This window comes from Thermobia domestica, chromosome 2 (assembly GCF_964235325.1).
Source record: "Thermobia domestica chromosome 2, izTheDome1.hap1.1, whole genome shotgun sequence".
Taxonomy (NCBI): domain Eukaryota; kingdom Metazoa; phylum Arthropoda; class Insecta; order Zygentoma; family Lepismatidae; genus Thermobia; species Thermobia domestica.
This window is the reverse complement of record NC_137455.1, coordinates 388,605,370-388,624,151: the sequence shown is the minus strand read 5'-3', so window position 1 is coordinate 388,624,151 and position 18,782 is coordinate 388,605,370. Positions and strand designations below refer to the sequence as shown.

Sequence of the window (18,782 nt, the reverse complement as noted above, 5' to 3'; positions counted from 1 at the left end):
TACTAGGTTACTTAGGTTAGGTTATGTCTACTTCCCACTTACCTTAGTACTTAGGTTTGTAGAGCTCTCCTATCTCAAGCAGAAAATCGTGAATGATTCTTGGTGGTCTTTGTTCTTTCATTCATTAACCCATGAATTTTACACATACTCAAAAGATTAACCTCATTATCAACATCATGTTTTACAAATGTTAGTATTGTCAATTCACATCCAGAGCAAAGACCCTGTACACTTGCAGGCATGTTTATTCGAAAATTATCCACAATTCAACCGTCCGGACGCGTCCTGAACCTAGAGACAAGTAGTTCCCTCTACTTGCGAATTAGTCCCGTCTTTACAACCACTTATCAAAAGCTATTACTCATAAATTACGCTTCACTTACATGCTATCAACACACAAGCAATCAAAATATCAAATTCTTCTGGGTAAATTTTAAAAATTTAGATGAAAACTGAAGGACAACTTCGCAAGTTAACCCTAAACAAGAGCCTAAGTAAAGTTGAATTTCCTTATTTCACAGTAGAGCATCTCTCGTTCTTGATCTTAATGTTAGTATCACATGTAGGACTATTAAAACATTTATATTTTAATTCTAATTCATGTAGTTAGTAATACCCATTTAATAAAATTTACGTTTTTTTTCGACAAAAGAAACACTGACCAAAGCTTAAAACACACTTTATTTTAAATTATAATAATGGTTTCGGATAGTCTTACGTTTTTTTCATGTAGATTACAGAATATTAACTTAATGTGTGTGTGTAGAGTGGATAATAGAATTAAGTAGAAGCAAAATACTAAAACATTCAAGAGCAGATATGACGAATTGCTGATGTTACTATTTGATGAACTATTATATGGTTGGCTTTCCCCCCCTAACTTCTACCGGGCCCCCTCTACATTTTTGGGCTGGCTACGGGCCTGATTTGAACTATATCTCGAGTTCTGTCACTGAATATTTTAGTTAGTCTAATTTTACTGCACAATGTAGTCTAGTGCATCATAAGCTTGAGACAATTTATTTCGTTCAAATATTATTGTACCAATACGTAAGAGAAACGACGTTCATGCTATTATCACATAATAATAGTATTATTATTATTAATAGAGCTCGAAATAAGTAGCTTTCCAATTGACAAACAAACAAATGGGGGGCGCAATAATAGTTACTGTATATCACGCTTGATTTTTGGAGCGGACCATAATACCCTACAAAATACCATAATTTTGACGATCATGCACAATAATTACCAGCTACTTAGTTGGCAGCCCTGCAACAACCGCCCAGTGATTTTCATCTGTTTTCCTTGATGCAATGTTGGACAGACGAATAGAGCATGTTTTAATTTAGAACAGTTGTATCAAAGTTCTATACAACTTGGTATCATACACCTTCAAATTGCACTTTCGCGAAACATTTGATACAATTTTTGATGGAATATTTGGTTATGTCTGTGACACAAATTAATAACCGTTAGTGATTTTGGAGAAGAAAAAGTTAGCTTAGGCATAATAAAGTATATATATGGTAAGTTCTCAGATTGAACGTGCACTAGAACTACAACTAATACTGCCAGAAAACGGCTAACTTGCGTGACACGAGAATTCACATTTTTAGTAAAATCTACATCGTTGCCAGCAGTAATAACTGTTAAATGTTTACATAGGAAGTAAAGATGAGTGCAGATTTACTGTACGGATCCATAGATTTATAGAATTTACAGAATAAATTTGTAATAATATTTTAAACATCAATATCATGCGCAGCTTAACCAAAAATGTAAGTCAATTTAGAATAAAGGAAAAACAAACTACAGTCTGTTACAAAATAACTCCACCACCTAAGAAAAATCGATACATTTTGCGAATTGTTATATATATTATAAAGGATATTAATTGCAATGGATTCAAATTATTTCTATACATCGTTTGGTGTTTTATCTACTACATATGTAGAGACAAAAGATCCAAATACAATATATTATATAATAATAAGCTACAAATAGCCATTATTACAAAAAGTATGAACATATTTGTTTTCATGCACTTTGTATGAACACATGTTAACATCTCATTAATGAACAAGAAATGGATGCGACTTTTCTAGAACAGTATTGTTAAGTGTATAAAACCCTTTTCTGTGTAGCTATATACCTCATTCAGTACTTTGTTTCCCATGTTCGCTTTCAGTGCTGCCAACCTACTTGGCATGCTGTGTACGAGAGACTGGCATAAGGATTCGTCTAACTCATGGAACCAAACTTGCACCACACCTTCAATAAGCTCCTTCCTTGTTTGGATGCACTACCCTGAAAGCTTGCGAGACATGATATGCCATACATTTTCAATAGGATTCATGTCTGGAGAGTTAGGTGGCCACCACAACCATTGGATATGCATGTCTGGAAACCACTTCTTAACAACAGCAGCTCTGTGACACGGCGCATTATCATCTTGAAATGTGAAGTAATATAAGTTTTTGCCTCAGAAATGATCCCTTGCTGTTACTAGAAGTTTACGATTTAAAATGTCCGTGTAATACTGTGCATTAACTGATCTGTTGCAAATTTCTAGTCTTCCGACACCTTTTGACGTGAAACAGCTCCACACCATTACACTCTCACCAAACTTCTCTGTCGGCGATATACAGTTGCTATTAAGTTCTTCCCAACTTCTCATCCATAGTCGGATGCCACTGTTATTCCCAAGCACCCTAAACTTTTTTCAACGAAGAAAATCACCTGTTCCCATTCTTCAACACCCACGCTTCGTACATGGTAAGAAAGTGTTTCCTGGCTTTTAGTTGATTTGCGTTAAGTATCGGATTCTTTCTAGGTGCTTTCTTCCGACCTCCTTGTTCCTTTAGCCGTCTAACAACTGTTACATAGCTTACACTAATACCAGTATCATCGGACACAGTTTGAGCAATTTGTCGTGAAGATGATGCTCTGCTTGTCCGAGTTAGGGCCTCCATTTTTCTGTCTATCCGTAGGCTTGTTTTTTGCCTTCAGCCAGATTTGTTTCTCAGAGAGGACATATTATACATTGTTTGATTTTTAATAACTCCATCAACCGTTGTATGATGCAGTTCAAGTTGTTTTGCAGTTTGACATTGCGAAAGGCCACGATAGTACAACGACAGTATCTTCCCTTGTTTACGAGGCGATGTGTCGTTCAGTATTTTACCCATTTCTAGTACGTAATCACACTAAATATAGAGGATCAATCACAAATATCATATACTTATCATAAACAATAACTCATAAACACAAAAGGTTACGTACGGAACAAGTTTTCATCAACAACGATCAGCGGATCACCATTCACTTGTGCATACATGAGTCAGTCATTTGCACAGTGAATGCACTGCCACCTGTTGAGCAAAGATCACACAAAATCTATGAGTAGAAATAAACAAAAACGTATCAAAATGCAATGGCGATCAATTGTTTGATATATTGAGCCCCTTTAGAGATGAAATTAATTAACAATTTTCTAAGAGAAATTAAAACTTTGAAATTTTAGCAAGTGGTGCAGTTATTTTGTAACAGACTGTATATTAGAAACACTTTGGCTCATAGAGTTACCCATCCAGTTTCAAACCTACAAAAGAAGGAATTAAGGTAATAGTATACATGAGAACCCCCTGATCTGCGTTTCTTCTGTGCTCTATTACCACTTCTACATGAAATACCATAAATTGTCTACGTAGTGCAATAGTAAGAAGTATCCATGTGCAGAAGACATGCGATATGCGTTAAATTTCCTCTCCCCCATACACACACAGTCATAGATAAAGTACAAGGGCACTACACATGCAGATATAAAGTACAGGTACGTTCTTTTTTATTTTCGTATCACTCGATAAGTAAATAAAAGTCGCTTTGTTACTGCCTTTGTAAGTTCGTACATACTCAATGAATAATCCCTAAAAGTATGAGCGTCCTGCTCCTTCGGGAACTGATGCAGCTTCATGTATACTATATCCGGAATGAAGACATTAAAAATTGTTAGCGTAGCGTAGATTAGGTTATTTTAGGTTAGGTTTCGTTCGGTTCAGCTGTGTAACATTTCAATACTTAATTCACACAGTATTGTCGAGCGAGCGATAACGAATGAAGGGTTAAAAGCCCAGCATGAAACGTTGTTTTCTATTCTTAGGTTTCACTCGAGCTGATGATTCTACCAAATAGAAAATTTATAGGTAAAATACGATGTGAAATAGTTTTCGTGAAGGAATTTAATTCGAATATAAGTAATTGCTGTCAGTGCACAGCATATTGAAATGAATTTTGATTCGTAATAAAAGTATTGTATGCGTACCCTTTTCACTACCCTCGTTTATGCGTATACACTACATCACTAACTCCCTGCTCCCTACGGACGCACCCCTTCGCTGACACGGGCGGCGGTAATTTCGTCACCGGAAAGTTCGTCACGGTAATTTCGTAACCAAAATATTGCCATATAGGTAATTTCGTCAGCGAAAATTTTGTCACGATAATTTCATCACAGGTTTCTTTTAGAGCATAATACAAGTACAAAGAATGAACTCGAAAAAGTTTTTGAAGTTGCTTTCCTTAACCTTCAACTGAAGCAAAACTATGCAGCATAATCGATATATTATTAAATTAAGAAGTACATATTTTAAATATCGTATTTCAGATAAGAAAAAAAAAGGTTTCCGGTAATTTTATCACAGAAATATTATCATATAGGAAATTTTGTCACGGTTATTTTTCGCCCTTGAACTAAATAGAGGGAACGCAAATGACCAAAACAGCTTACGTTATTTTAATCAAACTTGGAAAACAATTCGGTTGGTGTTGAACTTTGCAAAATTGAAGTTTCGGGTACTCGACGTAGGAGCAAGCGCCAGTAGAAGAAAATAGTGCCAGCTTCAGCAAATGTTAAAAGCACAGGCAACATGGTGAATATATCACTATTTACAAATATTAAGTTTCGCCAATATCAAAATTTCAGAATAAAATAGCAAACAAATATGGTTACATATCCAATCCGTTAATTTTCCTGCAAAGTAGACGAAAATTTGCATCGTTGTTGTACCGTTCTCTGACCTCAAACTCTTGGACCTTCCTCCACGTTAACTGAGTCATGTGAAAAGAGTGATCATTTTTAGGAGCTATTGAAGGAAGAATATTATATTTCAACTCTGAGTAAACATTGGCAAATTGTTATTGGATATATGTGAAGAAAACAAATTTATATAAAGGAAGAAAAACGTATAAGTATTTCTGGAAGTTTCCTTTAAATATAGCCTTATGGAGCTATTGAGAAGTGAAACATGCATGGTGGACGACAACTTTTCAGTGGCTCCTTTTTTTAAAAAAAAAGTCTCACGTACGTATATATTACTTGAAGTAAGACTTCCTTTACTAGGTGTACGCCCTAATGCAGAGCAAGACACAAAATTCATATGAAGAACTGTTTCGTGCGGTGGTGCATCAGTGCAGTGATTTAAGTGAATATCCGATCCCTGTAACTGTGGTTATGGATTTCGAGATAGCGGAAATGCAGGCTCTAAAAGCAACTTTTGGAAATTCAACTCGCTTACAGCGTTGCTTTTTTTTTATCTGACTCAGTCAACGTTGAGGAAGGTCCAAGAGCTTGGATTCACTGAACGGTACAAGAGCAATGAAAATGTTCGTTTATTTTTCGAGAAAATGAACGAATTGACATTTCTTCCCGTAGCAGATGTGCATCAGGAATACAAGAGTCTTCGGAACAAGAGCTAGAACTTATGGACTACTTTGATAGTACTTACGTGTTCCGCACGTATTGCCGTGTTAAAGCTCGGTCTGGGAATATTCGTTTACGTAATGTGCCCCCTCTAAATCACCCAGACATTTGGAATGTTCACCAAGCCACCCTGAACAGCAATTCTAGGACAAATAATATTTGTGAATTGTGGAACTAGAAGTTTCATCATGTGGTAGGAATGTCCCAACCACCTATTTGGAAGTTTATTCATGGAATTCAACAAGTTGAAACAGCAGTTTCAACTGTGCTTCGTCAAGATGCTGTGCGTCAACCACCAAAAAAGACAATTAGAAGAGTGTTTCATATTTTGCAAAAACGGTTCCAGTCTTTGTGCATAACGTATAACACTGGAACTAAATGTTTGAAAAAAAAACTGATAGTTGTTTCCTATAATGTTATGAATAGTAGAAAATGAACATGTTTTGTTATTTTCTGTTCTGAAATTCTGATATTGGTCAAATATTTGTAAATAGTGATATATAAATCCATTAGTGGCCCATTTTATGTGTGATTTAACATTTACTGAAGCTGACATTATGTCCTTTTACTGCTGTTTGTTCTTGCGTCGAGTATCCGAAACTTCGATTTTCCAGAGTCGAAACCAACTGAATTGTTTTCCAAGTTTGATTAAGATAAGGTTAGCTGTTTTGGTTGTTTACTTATTCTCTACTTAGTTCAACAAAGGTGAAAAAAATTACCATGACAAAATTTCCTACATGCTAATATTTTGGTGACAAAATTACAGGTGACGAAATTACTATGTCAATATTTGTGGTGACGAAATAACCTACATGCTAATATTTTGGTGACAAAATTACCGGTGACGAAATTTCCTAAGTTCGCTGACACTCGTGTCCCGTCCTATGCTCCAGTCCTAACTCGGTTAGATAGCTTTCGTGCTTTTTAGTAGCCACCGAGCACAAATTAGTTCGTCTTTTATGCATTGTGCTTTCTATGCCATTCGTCCACACTATATTAATACTGATTCCTCCTAGAGTCAATCTCCAAGTAGTAATGGAGTTCCTCATTTAGTGTATGCTCTGCTAAAACAAATACAAAGCTCTAAACTAACCTGAAAATGTAAGAAATGTTTGAAAAATTGGTAGCACCGTCTGCTCGAGTAATGCCCATTCTTATACAACTGAATTTAAAGGGAAACCAGTGTTCTAGAATCCTGCCTTTCACTTACCTTCAGAACTTCGGCTTGTACAGTTCCGCTACTTCTTTCATTGAATTCCTTATCGCCCAGTCGACACACGCTTCCCAACCATAAATACTCCAATCCATCACAACTTCAATTCAATTCAATAGATGACTGTTTGTTTCATTTCAAAAGGCACTACGAAACTTCAAACAGCAACACTTTCTCCAAAGGTAGCTCTGGCCTTTCGAAAAATGTTCCCTTCATTGCCACCTTTTCCTACATATGCAGAGTGGCCCAAAAGTAGTTATTCACCCCTGCATTGATCAAGTATAACAGTCTAGTTTATAGGTTTATTTCCTTCGGCTGGTCCGAACTTAAAACATAAGTAAAAAGACGTTAAGAGCAAATATAAAGAAACTAAGTCTACCTGATGGATAACAATAAGAAACGATATAAGAAGCAATTAGCTGATCAGTACGGGACTCCGCGTTTGTTCCTTCTAAATTTAAACTTTCTTAACTTCAGTACTCAGTCGGCCTCACAGAAAGTTAATAGATTCTCTTCATATTAAGCAAACGTCACATAACAACTCAAAATCATCATATCTTACCTTATTTCTCCTGTAAACTTTCCTAATTTTTATAAAAGCGGAGGGCAACTCTGAACTTAACCCGGTGCCTTCCATCTCAATTCAAGCAGAGCATGTACCATCACCATCTCAGATATTGTTGAAACTTTTTTTATAGCAACTAGACATGTTTTTAAGAGACCCATATTTTTTGTTTTGTCGAAAAAAAAAAACTTTTCCCGCCAAGTAATGGGCCATCAAAGACGGGGAGTACAATTTATGAATTGTAAAAGACATGGAAAATACTTCCGAGCCCCACCATTCAGCTATGGAGACAGGTGGAGTTATAATTCTTATTGTTGTATGTACATAAGGATATAAATAAACTATACACCCTCCATTCCAAAAGAAACTGAACTTTTGAAAACAAATAGTACCACTAGTGCCATCTGTTGTAATATTTTACCGGTAGATGGCGTAGTCCCTCATTGACAACTGGTATAAATGTCATGGTATTTGGATGCACGGCAACAAAGTTATTGCGTTTCAACTGCCAGTGTGTTGTGTACATCGGTCAGCAAATGAGTTTCAAACAACGAGCTGCAATTGAGTTTTGTGTTAAACTGGGTAAAACTTTTAGTGAAACGCACCAAATGCTACAAAATGCATATGGTGATGAGTGTCTATCCCGTACGCAAGTTTACGAGTGGTTCAGGCGATTCAAATCGGGTAGAGAGACGCTGGATGATGACGAAAGATCAGGCCGTCCCAGAACCGGATTATCGGAAGAAAACATCGAAAAAGTGCGTGAATTCATCAAACATAACAAAAAATCGTCGGTGAAAGTTATTGAAATGGAATTAGGCATTCCTCAAACAACCGCATACCGCATTTTGACCGAAGTTTAGTGCCTTAAGAAGGATAATTCGCGGTTTGTACCCCACAAACTCACCGAAGACCAAAAAGTTGATCGAATTGCGCATTGCAAAGACATCGTTAAAAGTGCTCGGCAGGATCGAAACTTCTTGAAATCGATTGTAACTGGTGACGAGACGTGGTGTTTTGAATATGAGCCCGAAACAAAGCGGCAAAGTGCTGAATGGAGAGCGCCGGATGAAGGAACACCCAAAAAAAGTCGCTTGGTGAAGTCAAAAGTTAAGGTGATGCTGATTTGTTTTTACGATTCAAAAGGAATTATCCACAAAGAATTTGTTCAGCCCGGCCAAACAGTCACTGGAGAGTTTTACTTGGGCGTCATGAAGCGTTTGCTGGCAAGAATTCGTCGTATTCGGCCCGAATATCGCGAAATCGGCAGTTGGACTCTTTTGGACGATAATGCACCATCACATCGTTCGCGACTTGTAACTGAATTTTTGGTCAAAAATCACATTATTCGGTTGCATCATCCGCCCTATTCACCAGATCTCGCTCCGTGCGATTTCTATCTGTTCCCGAAACTGCATTTGGCGATGAAAGGAAAGTGGCACGCATCGATTGATGCCATTGAGAAGGCGACGCCCGCCGTCCTAAAGACCATTCCAATAAAGGACATGGAGAAGTCGTTTGACAACTTGTTGGAGCATGCAAATATGTGTATCGATGCAGAAGGGGAATACATTGATTAATAAAAATGATTTGTTCCAAAATGTACATTGCTTTTTTGTTTTTTTAAAACGTTCGGTTTCTTTTGGAATGGAGGGTGTATTTTATTATAGTTTGGTTTGCACATGCGTATCTTTTTGTACATAAATTAACAAATAAACGTCAGTTTATCTGGGAAGTCGAAATTTGCGAATTTTTTTCGAGCACTTACGGTTCGAATTTTGAAATTATGTTTTCACGATTGGTAAGACCTAGTTACCCGCTTTCCGGTAAAAAAAAAATGTATCGCTTCTGTGTGCAACTGTTTTGTCGCAAAAAATTCGAGAAATGGTAAAATTTTCAAAAATCACCATTTCTGGGTGCCATTTTCTCGAAAACACCATATTTTAAAATTTTGAAATTTTGTCAGATGGTTCAACTTTTTCATGAATAATAAACACACCAAATACCATTCTCGACCAATGCTTCATGAATTAACTACAGCCTTTTGAAGTTAGGAAAGATTCGTTAACTTTGTTGTCACTATTAGCAACACTGGAAACAATAAAAGTGCAACAATTTGATGATGTTTGTGGTTCACATTCATTAAATGAAGAATAAAAGGTTTTCCTGACTTCTTTTTATTTTGATCAAAAATGCTCTCTGAAATAGTAAAATGAGCTTCCCCTACTCCTCCGTTTTCTTAAACCGAAGTAATCTTAGATGGAAATTACGATTACGAAACACACAAATTTTAAGTTTACTTGAAATGGCCATCCAATAAGTTCTGATGATCTATAAAAAGCCTGAACTATTACCTCAGTGATGATTTGGAATGCTCCAGAAAAAGTCTCAATTAAGTGCGATGTCATTACAGTGATCGAAAAAGGACAAAAAGTTAGAAAAAAATCAAAATATTTCCTTACGCGTTCCATCAAAGAAATTTACGGACTTTTTAAACAAAACAATGCCAGCATAAGAATGGGTCACTCGGAATTTTATAGTATTCGACTAAAGTGGGGTCAGTTCGCAACCTGCGAGGGAAGTGTGTGTGTGGATTTTGCAAATTTTAAGTTAGCTGCTACTGCGTTGCAATAAATCAAAGGTGCAACCTGTATTGAAGCTGTCATGAGTGGCCTGTTTTCTTTAGTAGTATGATCCGTAGAAAATGACAGCTGTCTTCTTCAAGAATGTGGTGAATATCCTGGCGTGGAAGGAACAACTGTGGAGTCTTTAACTATTGATCTTGTTGAAAATGAAAGTGTTACGTACGCCATATGGAAAAACAATGATCTCGTTTGTGCCACTTTTTGTTTTCGTATCATACATTGCTGGCTTAACTGTAAGAATTGTAATTCATGACTACATCGAGAAAATCCAAAGAGAATTAATTGCTACCGAAAAGCATCGTATAAAATTTCAAGATACAAATTCTATTTTACTTCATGTAGACTTGGATTGTTGAAAATTGGACTGTTATTCTGCAAAGTGAAATTCAGAGTTCTCACCGGAATATGTAACAACTGACAGTTTTGTTGTAATAAGTGACGACAAAACACACGATTCGGCTCAAGCCATAGACAAGATTCTAAAAATACTCGAAGAAGAATACTCATTGCCAAAATAAATTTTATAGAAAAAAGTTCGAATACGTGAAAATAAGTGTCTACAATTTCCCAAACCGTGTCAGTGATTTCTGATTGTGCTGTATCCCACTTTAAAAATCGCTTTCAGATGTCCGATATGCAGACAGTTCCGATAAAGCAGTGGTTTTGCAGTGATACCGGCCATGCTAGGGTCTCTGCGACGGTATTTGCGGGAGGGGGGGAGATGTAAAGAATGCGGCATAACCTTAGGCAAAAACAATGATCTCGATACACACTATTAAAACCGCAGAAGAATTCGTGAGTATAGTGCAAGTACAAACTCCGGGTATAGCTCTCGTTTTGTAGCCTGGAACTGAATTCGACAACTTCCGGAAGAAAGAAAGAAGAAAAAAAAAGCAAGAATGGGAAAGTATGCGACCGGTAACTGGGATTCAACGAAGTCACCTTTGGCTTTTGGAAAATGACATTAACGGGTCACCATAAACTAACTTCATGCTTCCCCTAAAATCGAGCTTTTGCAATTCAAAGTGTAGATTTAAGGAGTTTGCAAAAAGAAACTTTTGTTACATACATAGGCGCAAAGGCGCCGATTTCTCTGGGAAGGCGAAGGGGCATTCAGATGCAAAAGGTATATACTGTATATAAGGATTTTAAGACAAATTGCATTCAAATTATGCCAAATATTGTATATTCATAAATACAATAGGGGGTCCACATCAGCTTTGGGGGCCCCGGGTCTTTCCCCCCTTCCCCACAGGATCGGTGCCCTTGCATATACGTATAATAACCAGTGGTGCTAGCAGAATTATGAATAAATCATGAATTACGTAAAGTTGAAGTGCTGTTTATGCTTCCATATAGACCTTCAGAAGGGTACAGGTTTCCAGAAGAGCATAAGGGAAACGAAAATAAGTGTTTTGTGATTATCGACAATGTGCTACGCAGGGGTGGATCCAGGACGGACTTCTGGGGGGGGGGAGGTGTAATACTGCTACTTAGAGCTACTTTTAAGAGCTCTAATCTCTGGGATGGGTTTTATTTATATAGCTATAAAATAAGAAAGTTTTTTCTTGGAGAGCGATCGTTTCCCTGGATCCACCTCTGGACGAGTTGTGAGTGTACCAACATTTATTGGAGCATCTGCACGTTTACATGCTATTAGCGAAGAAGACACAAGCAAGCAAATGATTGGTCCATGTAAAAAAAAAAAAAAAAAAAAAAAAAAAGTGAAATTTTCTTTCCGAAGACCATTTTAAGTAAGTGAACTTAAAATTTGTGTTTCGTAATCGTAATTTCTACCTAAGATTACTTCGTTTAAAAAAAACGGAAGAAAAGGGAGGAGGCTCATTTTACTATTTCAGAGAGCCTTTTTGATCAAAATAATAAAAAACCAATCAGGAAAACCTTTTATTCTTCATTTAATGAATGTAAACCACAAACATCATCAAATCATTGCATTTTTATTGTTTCCAGTGTTGCTAACTGTGACATCAAAGTTAATGAAACTTCGCTAACTTCAAAAGGCTGTAGTTAATTCATGAAGCATTGGTCGAGAATGGTACTTGGTGTGTGTTTATTATTCATGTAAAGTTGAACCATCTGGCAAAATTTTAAAATATGGTGTTTTCGAGAAAATGGCGATTTTTGAAAATTTTACAATTTCTCGATTTGTTTGCGATAAAACGGTTGCACACAGAAGCGACACAATTTTTTTTTTCAGAAAGCGGGTAACTAGGTCTTACCAACCGTGAAAACAGAATTTCAAAATTCGAACCGTAAGTGCTCAAAAAAAATCGCAAACTTCGACTTTCCAGATAAACTGACGTTCATTTGTTAATTTATGTACAAAAAGATACGCATGCGCAAACCAAAGTATAATAAAATATAGTTTATTTATATCCTTATGTACACACAACAATAAGAATTACAACTCTACCTGTCTCCATAGCTGAATGGTGGGGCTCGGAAGTTGACTATTTTCCATGTCTTTTACAATTCATAAATTGTACTCCCCGTCTTTGATGGCCCATTACTTGGCGGGAATTTCTTTTTCTTTCGACAAAACAAAAAATATGGGTCTCTTAAAAACATGTCTAGTTGCTATAAAAAAAAGTTTCAACAATATCTGAGATGGTGATAGTACAATTTTTTATTTTTTTTTATTTTTTTATTTATTTATTTATTTTTATTTTTATTTTTTTTTTTTTTTTTTTTTTTTTTTTTTGCCTGAGTTGAAATGGAAGGCACTACCCAATACTTCTAAGTAAGCACACAATATATAGCGAAAAAAGACGTGTGATAAAATAATCATAATTAAAAACGTGCAGATTCAGTTTGATAGGTCTTGTGCAAAAACATCAACCAATCTGTGCTAGATGGCCACTAAAGAGCACGAGTGCTCTCTGAGTCAGGGCAGGGCGCCCGAGCGTTAGCGAAGGGTTGCGTTCGTAGAGAGCAGGCGCGTAAACGAGGATTGTGGAAGACAACTGTTTTCATGATACAAAGATATGTGATTGGTCCCTTCATTTACGCTTTCACTTACAAATCTGAAAAAATAAAAAATTCCCTTTTACTATTCTTCACATCTTACCACTCTTTCTTGCTGACGAGTTGTAACATACTCAGACTTCACCAATACTTCAATGGTTCCACTTCTTAACTCTTCACTTTCGTATACCCTGAATTACCTTCCTTCACTTTATACTCTGTGCTCAATGGCTACATAAAGGAAAATGTGTGCAGCATGTTACATTTCAATTACTCTTTTCTGCGTACAAATCCGTGTCGTGTGTAACAACAGAATGTACTTCGGTTCTTCACATACTGCTCTATTACAATATTATTACTAATTTATTCTCTGAATTTTAGAAATTGTCCATCCGTCACTACCTACTATGGGCGAATACGTGCATACCACGTTAGACTTTCTTTAATGTATTTTCACGTAAATACGCATCTCAGCTAAGAACACACAATATTTTTATTTACACACTACTCTATTAAAATATTATTACATATTTCTTTCTGTACATTTTACAAATCTATGGGCCCGTATAATCAATCTGTACCATTAAAATTATATGGTGCTATTCGGGCATTTTTTTTTAACCTTGGTTTGATTCGATTCAGTGATTTAGTTCTGTTGGTTCCAGTGTTGAGAACGTATCTATTCCTCTAGATTCATTACTACCGTCGAGTCACATCGTGTCGTACTGTTGATGTTTTTTTGTGAGCGAGGACATATGGATATGATTTGACATCATGTGTTGTCATAGTGTTCTCCAGTTGTTCATGTGCTTTGTTCACAGGTGCATTGCCACGAGGCATTGCTCGCTTGTTGCTTTCTAGTGTGTGTTAGGATTGCACTCATCTAATGGGGTGAATGTTCCTTTCGATGAAAGACAAATTAGAAATTTGAATTTATATCACTTATAAATTAGTATATAACAATAAGGTTAATACGTGCAGCTTCTGTATTAATGTCGGTTTATTACAACTGAATGAAAATTGCGTTGCATGTGAAACAATGTATAAGTTCTTACCCCAAAGCAAAACAATGGTCGATGCTGCAACAATGTCGCACAAAGAAAAAGCTGACTGCAGAAAGATCGGCTAACTTCTAGATGAAAATTAATCCCTCAAAGATTGTCTACTCTGTAAATAAAAATTACGGCTGCAGAAGGATTTTCTTTTCGTAAACAAAACACGATTCAGAATAATTCAACGTTTCATACTCATGATAATATACCGACAAACTTGAGAGGCGCGAAAGGGAATAGTAAGCGATACGAACAGTCGCATCAGCCGAATCGAGACTAGCAGATAGCTGTCCGGCGGCGGGATGCTCGCTGAGCCATTGTGGATTGCTTGGTAGCGCTTCCGTCGTGCTTACAACGTGATTGTGATACTTAGAAAATTAGTTATCAGCTTTGCATCCTACCTAAATGATAATTACTTTCCTGTTGGTATTTTAGCTGACAAAATAAGAATCAGCCACGGATTTAAGTCCTCATTTTTGGTACGAGAGTCCTCATTTTTGACATTTCATCTAAGCACTTGCTCAGCTTATTTATTTAGACCACAACTTCGTTGATTATACTGGGAAAGGATTTTGACAGCAAGCATTTTGAGTACAACTAAAATTTTTCTCTTTGTAGCATCATTCTTAAGCAATAATTTATAAAAGTAACCAAGAAAGTTCTGTCGCTTTTGTACCTACCACCTTCGAACATAGATATGTCACCTAAGATGTACCTGGAAGATCAAAAATAGTCCCCATCAGCATCGATGACCTTCTGCCAACGTTCTGGAAGATCATGGGTTCCATCGCGGTAGAACTTGGTGGACCATGAAGCGAAAGCATTTCAACATTTCAAAAGAAGTGACAGTTCTCAAGTATTTCAACGTAGTTCTCTGAAAAGTTGGCGAGATTTCTGTAGAATTCTGAGTTTTGGAAAAAATTTAAAAAAAAAAAAATGTTCGATGGGATATTTTCTACCCTTTCAAATTGATCAAGCTGGTTTTCTTCCCAAAATTAATCGTTTTTGACAAGTGATCCCAGAATTAGAAGAAGGGATTGGACAAATAGAGGCTTAGCAAAAGTTCGACCAGTAATTTTGTCATGTAGTTAAAAAATGGAATTAACAAGTGCTCCACATATTAATAATTGAGTTTTTCTCTTTTTCAATGGTGATTGATTATTTCATTTTGATTCAGCTAGAAAGTTACGGCACAGAGGTATTCTTCCAAATTTTTATCTTCGTAAATTTTCTTTTAAAAAAAAATAATAAAAACTTGATATTCGCAAGATGCTAAACAAGATAAATAAATTACTCTAAGAAACACAAAAACACTACACAACTTAGTCTAACTTCAACAAAAGCCAAAATTAAGCATTCTGAACTCCATTTGTATTCATATTTTCATGTTTCTTTTCATCAGTTTTAATCTTCACAACAACTGCATTCCAAGTACTTGTAATTTGAAATAAGATAAAAAATATTAACTTTTTTCTGCTATATCTTTATGTCGAACAATCAGCTTAAAGAGAATTATTAACATGGACACTCGTAGGTCAGTCACTGCGATTCGTTTTCTTCTGTGTTTCCCTTCATAAGCGTGGTCAGCAAAACCAGAATTGTAAATTACTGTTAACAAATCCGTTTGTAGCACTTTCAAATATAGTTCCTTATGTTGCGTTTGGTGAATGACATTTTAACCGCAAATCTGAAGTATTTTTTTCATTTGTCACATTCACATAAAAAATGAATACATCGTAGTAGTCAAATCTCGACACCAACAGGATGAAACGTACGTGAATTATTTTGAGACTAGAAACGTATTCCTACTAGTTCAGTCAACGTACGTAAAAAAGACACTTTACCTTTAACAAATTGCAATAATGATGCTGAGCACATTGTAAGCAAACCTGAAAAAATCCTCAAGAATATTCAGTCTGGAAGGTCGTTAAATCCAATATGGGCGCCGTTGGTGGTCATTTACGGCAGACAGAATAACAAACGGAGTAATTATGTGACTGTAACAAAATTACAGGCTTAACATCCCTTATGAAAGTTGTTCACCATTATGTGTCCTTTCGAATGAGGCACTGAACATGTATCTAATATACAGGGTGTTTCAAAGGTCCCCTGACATAGAGTAACTCTGTTATTATCAGAGTTACAACAAAATGGAAGATGGGAAACCGTCTCCAAATATAATGTTTTCTGTCTAAAGTGAAGGAATATTTTTAATCGGACGAGCTGTTTGTGCTGTACATTCTTTATGCGCCCAATGTTAAATAAAAATGCAACGTTCGCATTTACCGGGAGGTGGATAAATTTTGTAAGAGTATGATGAATGGGGGTATATTTGAAATGGGGGCTGGCCATCGACACGTTAACGTAAAACACAGTAACTTCATTCAATTATGTTGTGGATCCCGGTAAATGGTAACGGCTCGTCCAATAATAATTTTAAAAAAAATCTTCACTTTAGATTAAAAACATCATTTGAAAACATGTTTATCTCAGAAAGGATGCCAAGGAATTCAGAACGTGAGTGAGTTATGTACAGCTGCACTGACAGCCAAACCTGAGAAAAGTACATCAAGAATGCCGAAGGAAGTATGTGAATCCCAATCAAATCAAGAAGGATAAGCAATCAAGAATACTGTCCGAGGAAGAGACATCTCATTTCATTTTGCTCGTAATTGTTTTGCAGTAAGCCTGAGAAATATGGCGGTAAGTGGAAGGATCACTGTCTAATTCCACTAAAAGCTAATACTTTTCCAAAAACAATATTGAAATTATGTGAAGAATTCAATGATGATTGGGCCATAACTGTAAAAAGTCGTATTGAATAAGCCAGAGATTTGCTTGCGAAAGACGCAGTGTACCACACTATTTGCAGTGTAAATTTTAGAACAGGAAAAGGGATTCCAGGTGTGAGGTGCTAGGTACCCAGAGCCGAAACTACTGTTTACCTAAGGACACCAACACAAATAAAAAAAAAATGAAGGAGAGTGGCTGGGAATATTTTAATTTATTGAAAGATTTGCATAGAATGCAAATACAAAATTTAGTAAAGATTTATTCCCTCTTGGAGATAAGATCCTCTCCTGTAAGGGCCGCCACTCCCTTATGAAGTCGGTAGAGCATTATTATTTATGTTTTGTGGAACAGCAGATCTCAGGGCAATCTACATAACAGCCATGCTCAAAGATGCTAAAATAGTGAGTTGGTTATATATTTCAAATAATGTTAAAAGAAAAAAAAAAAAATTTTTAACTTTTTAATTCTACAGGTAGCAGCCTGTAGTTGAGCTCACTATCTCATGGCTGTTATTTGGTTCCTTGGGCAGAATTTTCTCTCTGAGCCCCCATACAGAGAGGTGGTCAAACATACACAATCAAGGGGAAAAATGTCTCCTTGAATCACACTCCTGAAACAAACATATCATTAGCACAGGTACTCACCATACAGCAAATTGAATAGACAGTCGTTCTGGTAAGAGCTGGCAGTTTTATTTTCCACAATGGAATCAGGAACATAAAATAGGATGAAGATGTTGATATCCACTTCATTACACTAAATATTTATCCCCTTTCTGTAGTGCACTACACACACACACTTTTTAGATATATAGATATGCTTGATAATTTTAAAACATTATTTCATCAATATAAAAATAACAAAAAGGAGAAGGTAGGATGAACCTGAAGTTATAAAGGTCTGTCTGACCTTTCAAAAAGAACGAAAAAAATATATATATATATATATAGATATTTACAACATTCTTTTACCTCCTCATAATTTTGAGTTTCTTGTCTCTAACAGTTTTTAGAGGAGAGATGTATTTCACAGAAAAAACATATTTCAAGATATGTGATATAAAGATACACAGATTGAAGATAAAAATAAACACAATTTATATACTAGTTCACTGTTCCGATATTCACTCGCTGTTCACAAGTTCTATGTTGTATGACACAGTGTCCTCCTAGATTCCCATTCCACTGAAATGTAAAATGTTCTGTAGGAGATATGGTAAGCTGGATTTCACACGTTCAATGAAGGAACTTTAGTAGCTCCTATAACCCAAGCAAAATAATTGCTGGAAGCCTTGTGCTAAAAGTCCAAGGACAGGCACGGCTTACAGGCGTTACCGGCCTAGGTTTTATATCTCTAACTGAGATATCGTAAAGTATGTATTTCTTCCATGTTTGAAAAACTGGGTTTTCCCATATTAAAATTTGGAGGTGCGACGAGATTCAAAATATGTTGTCTCTATTGAGCGTCCATAGCACTCAGAGAATGAACAATTATAAACTGTTGATCTCAAATTTTATCTTCCATTGTCACTATATGTAATAAGCACCACTGATGACAAACTGCAGATATGTGTATGTCTTACACATTTTTGTAATATGATTATAGCTTCATATAAAAAAACTGAGTTCTACACACTCGCGTATTAAGTTGTTCACAGGACAAATCCAGGGGAGCCGGAAAACAAATTGCTCACACCTCGTCCCGGGTATCGAACACTCTGTAAGAGAAGTCAGGTGACTTCCTTCGAACCGAAAAACTATATCTTGTC

The 18,782-nt window shown here is 36.2% G+C and overlaps 1 protein-coding gene across 1 annotated transcript in view; it reads left to right on the top strand.

Annotated features, from left to right (window-relative positions):
- Positions 1 to 1,279: 1,279 nt before the first annotated feature.
- LOC145678912 (uncharacterized) overlaps positions 1,280 to 18,782 on the top strand; it is a 51,865-nt gene continuing 34,362 nt past the window's right edge. The window contains exon 1 of the mRNA XM_081749520.1: positions 1,280 to 1,529. The gene's annotated coding sequence lies outside the window, so the exon portion shown is untranslated. The remainder of the gene's footprint in view (positions 1,530 to 18,782) is intronic.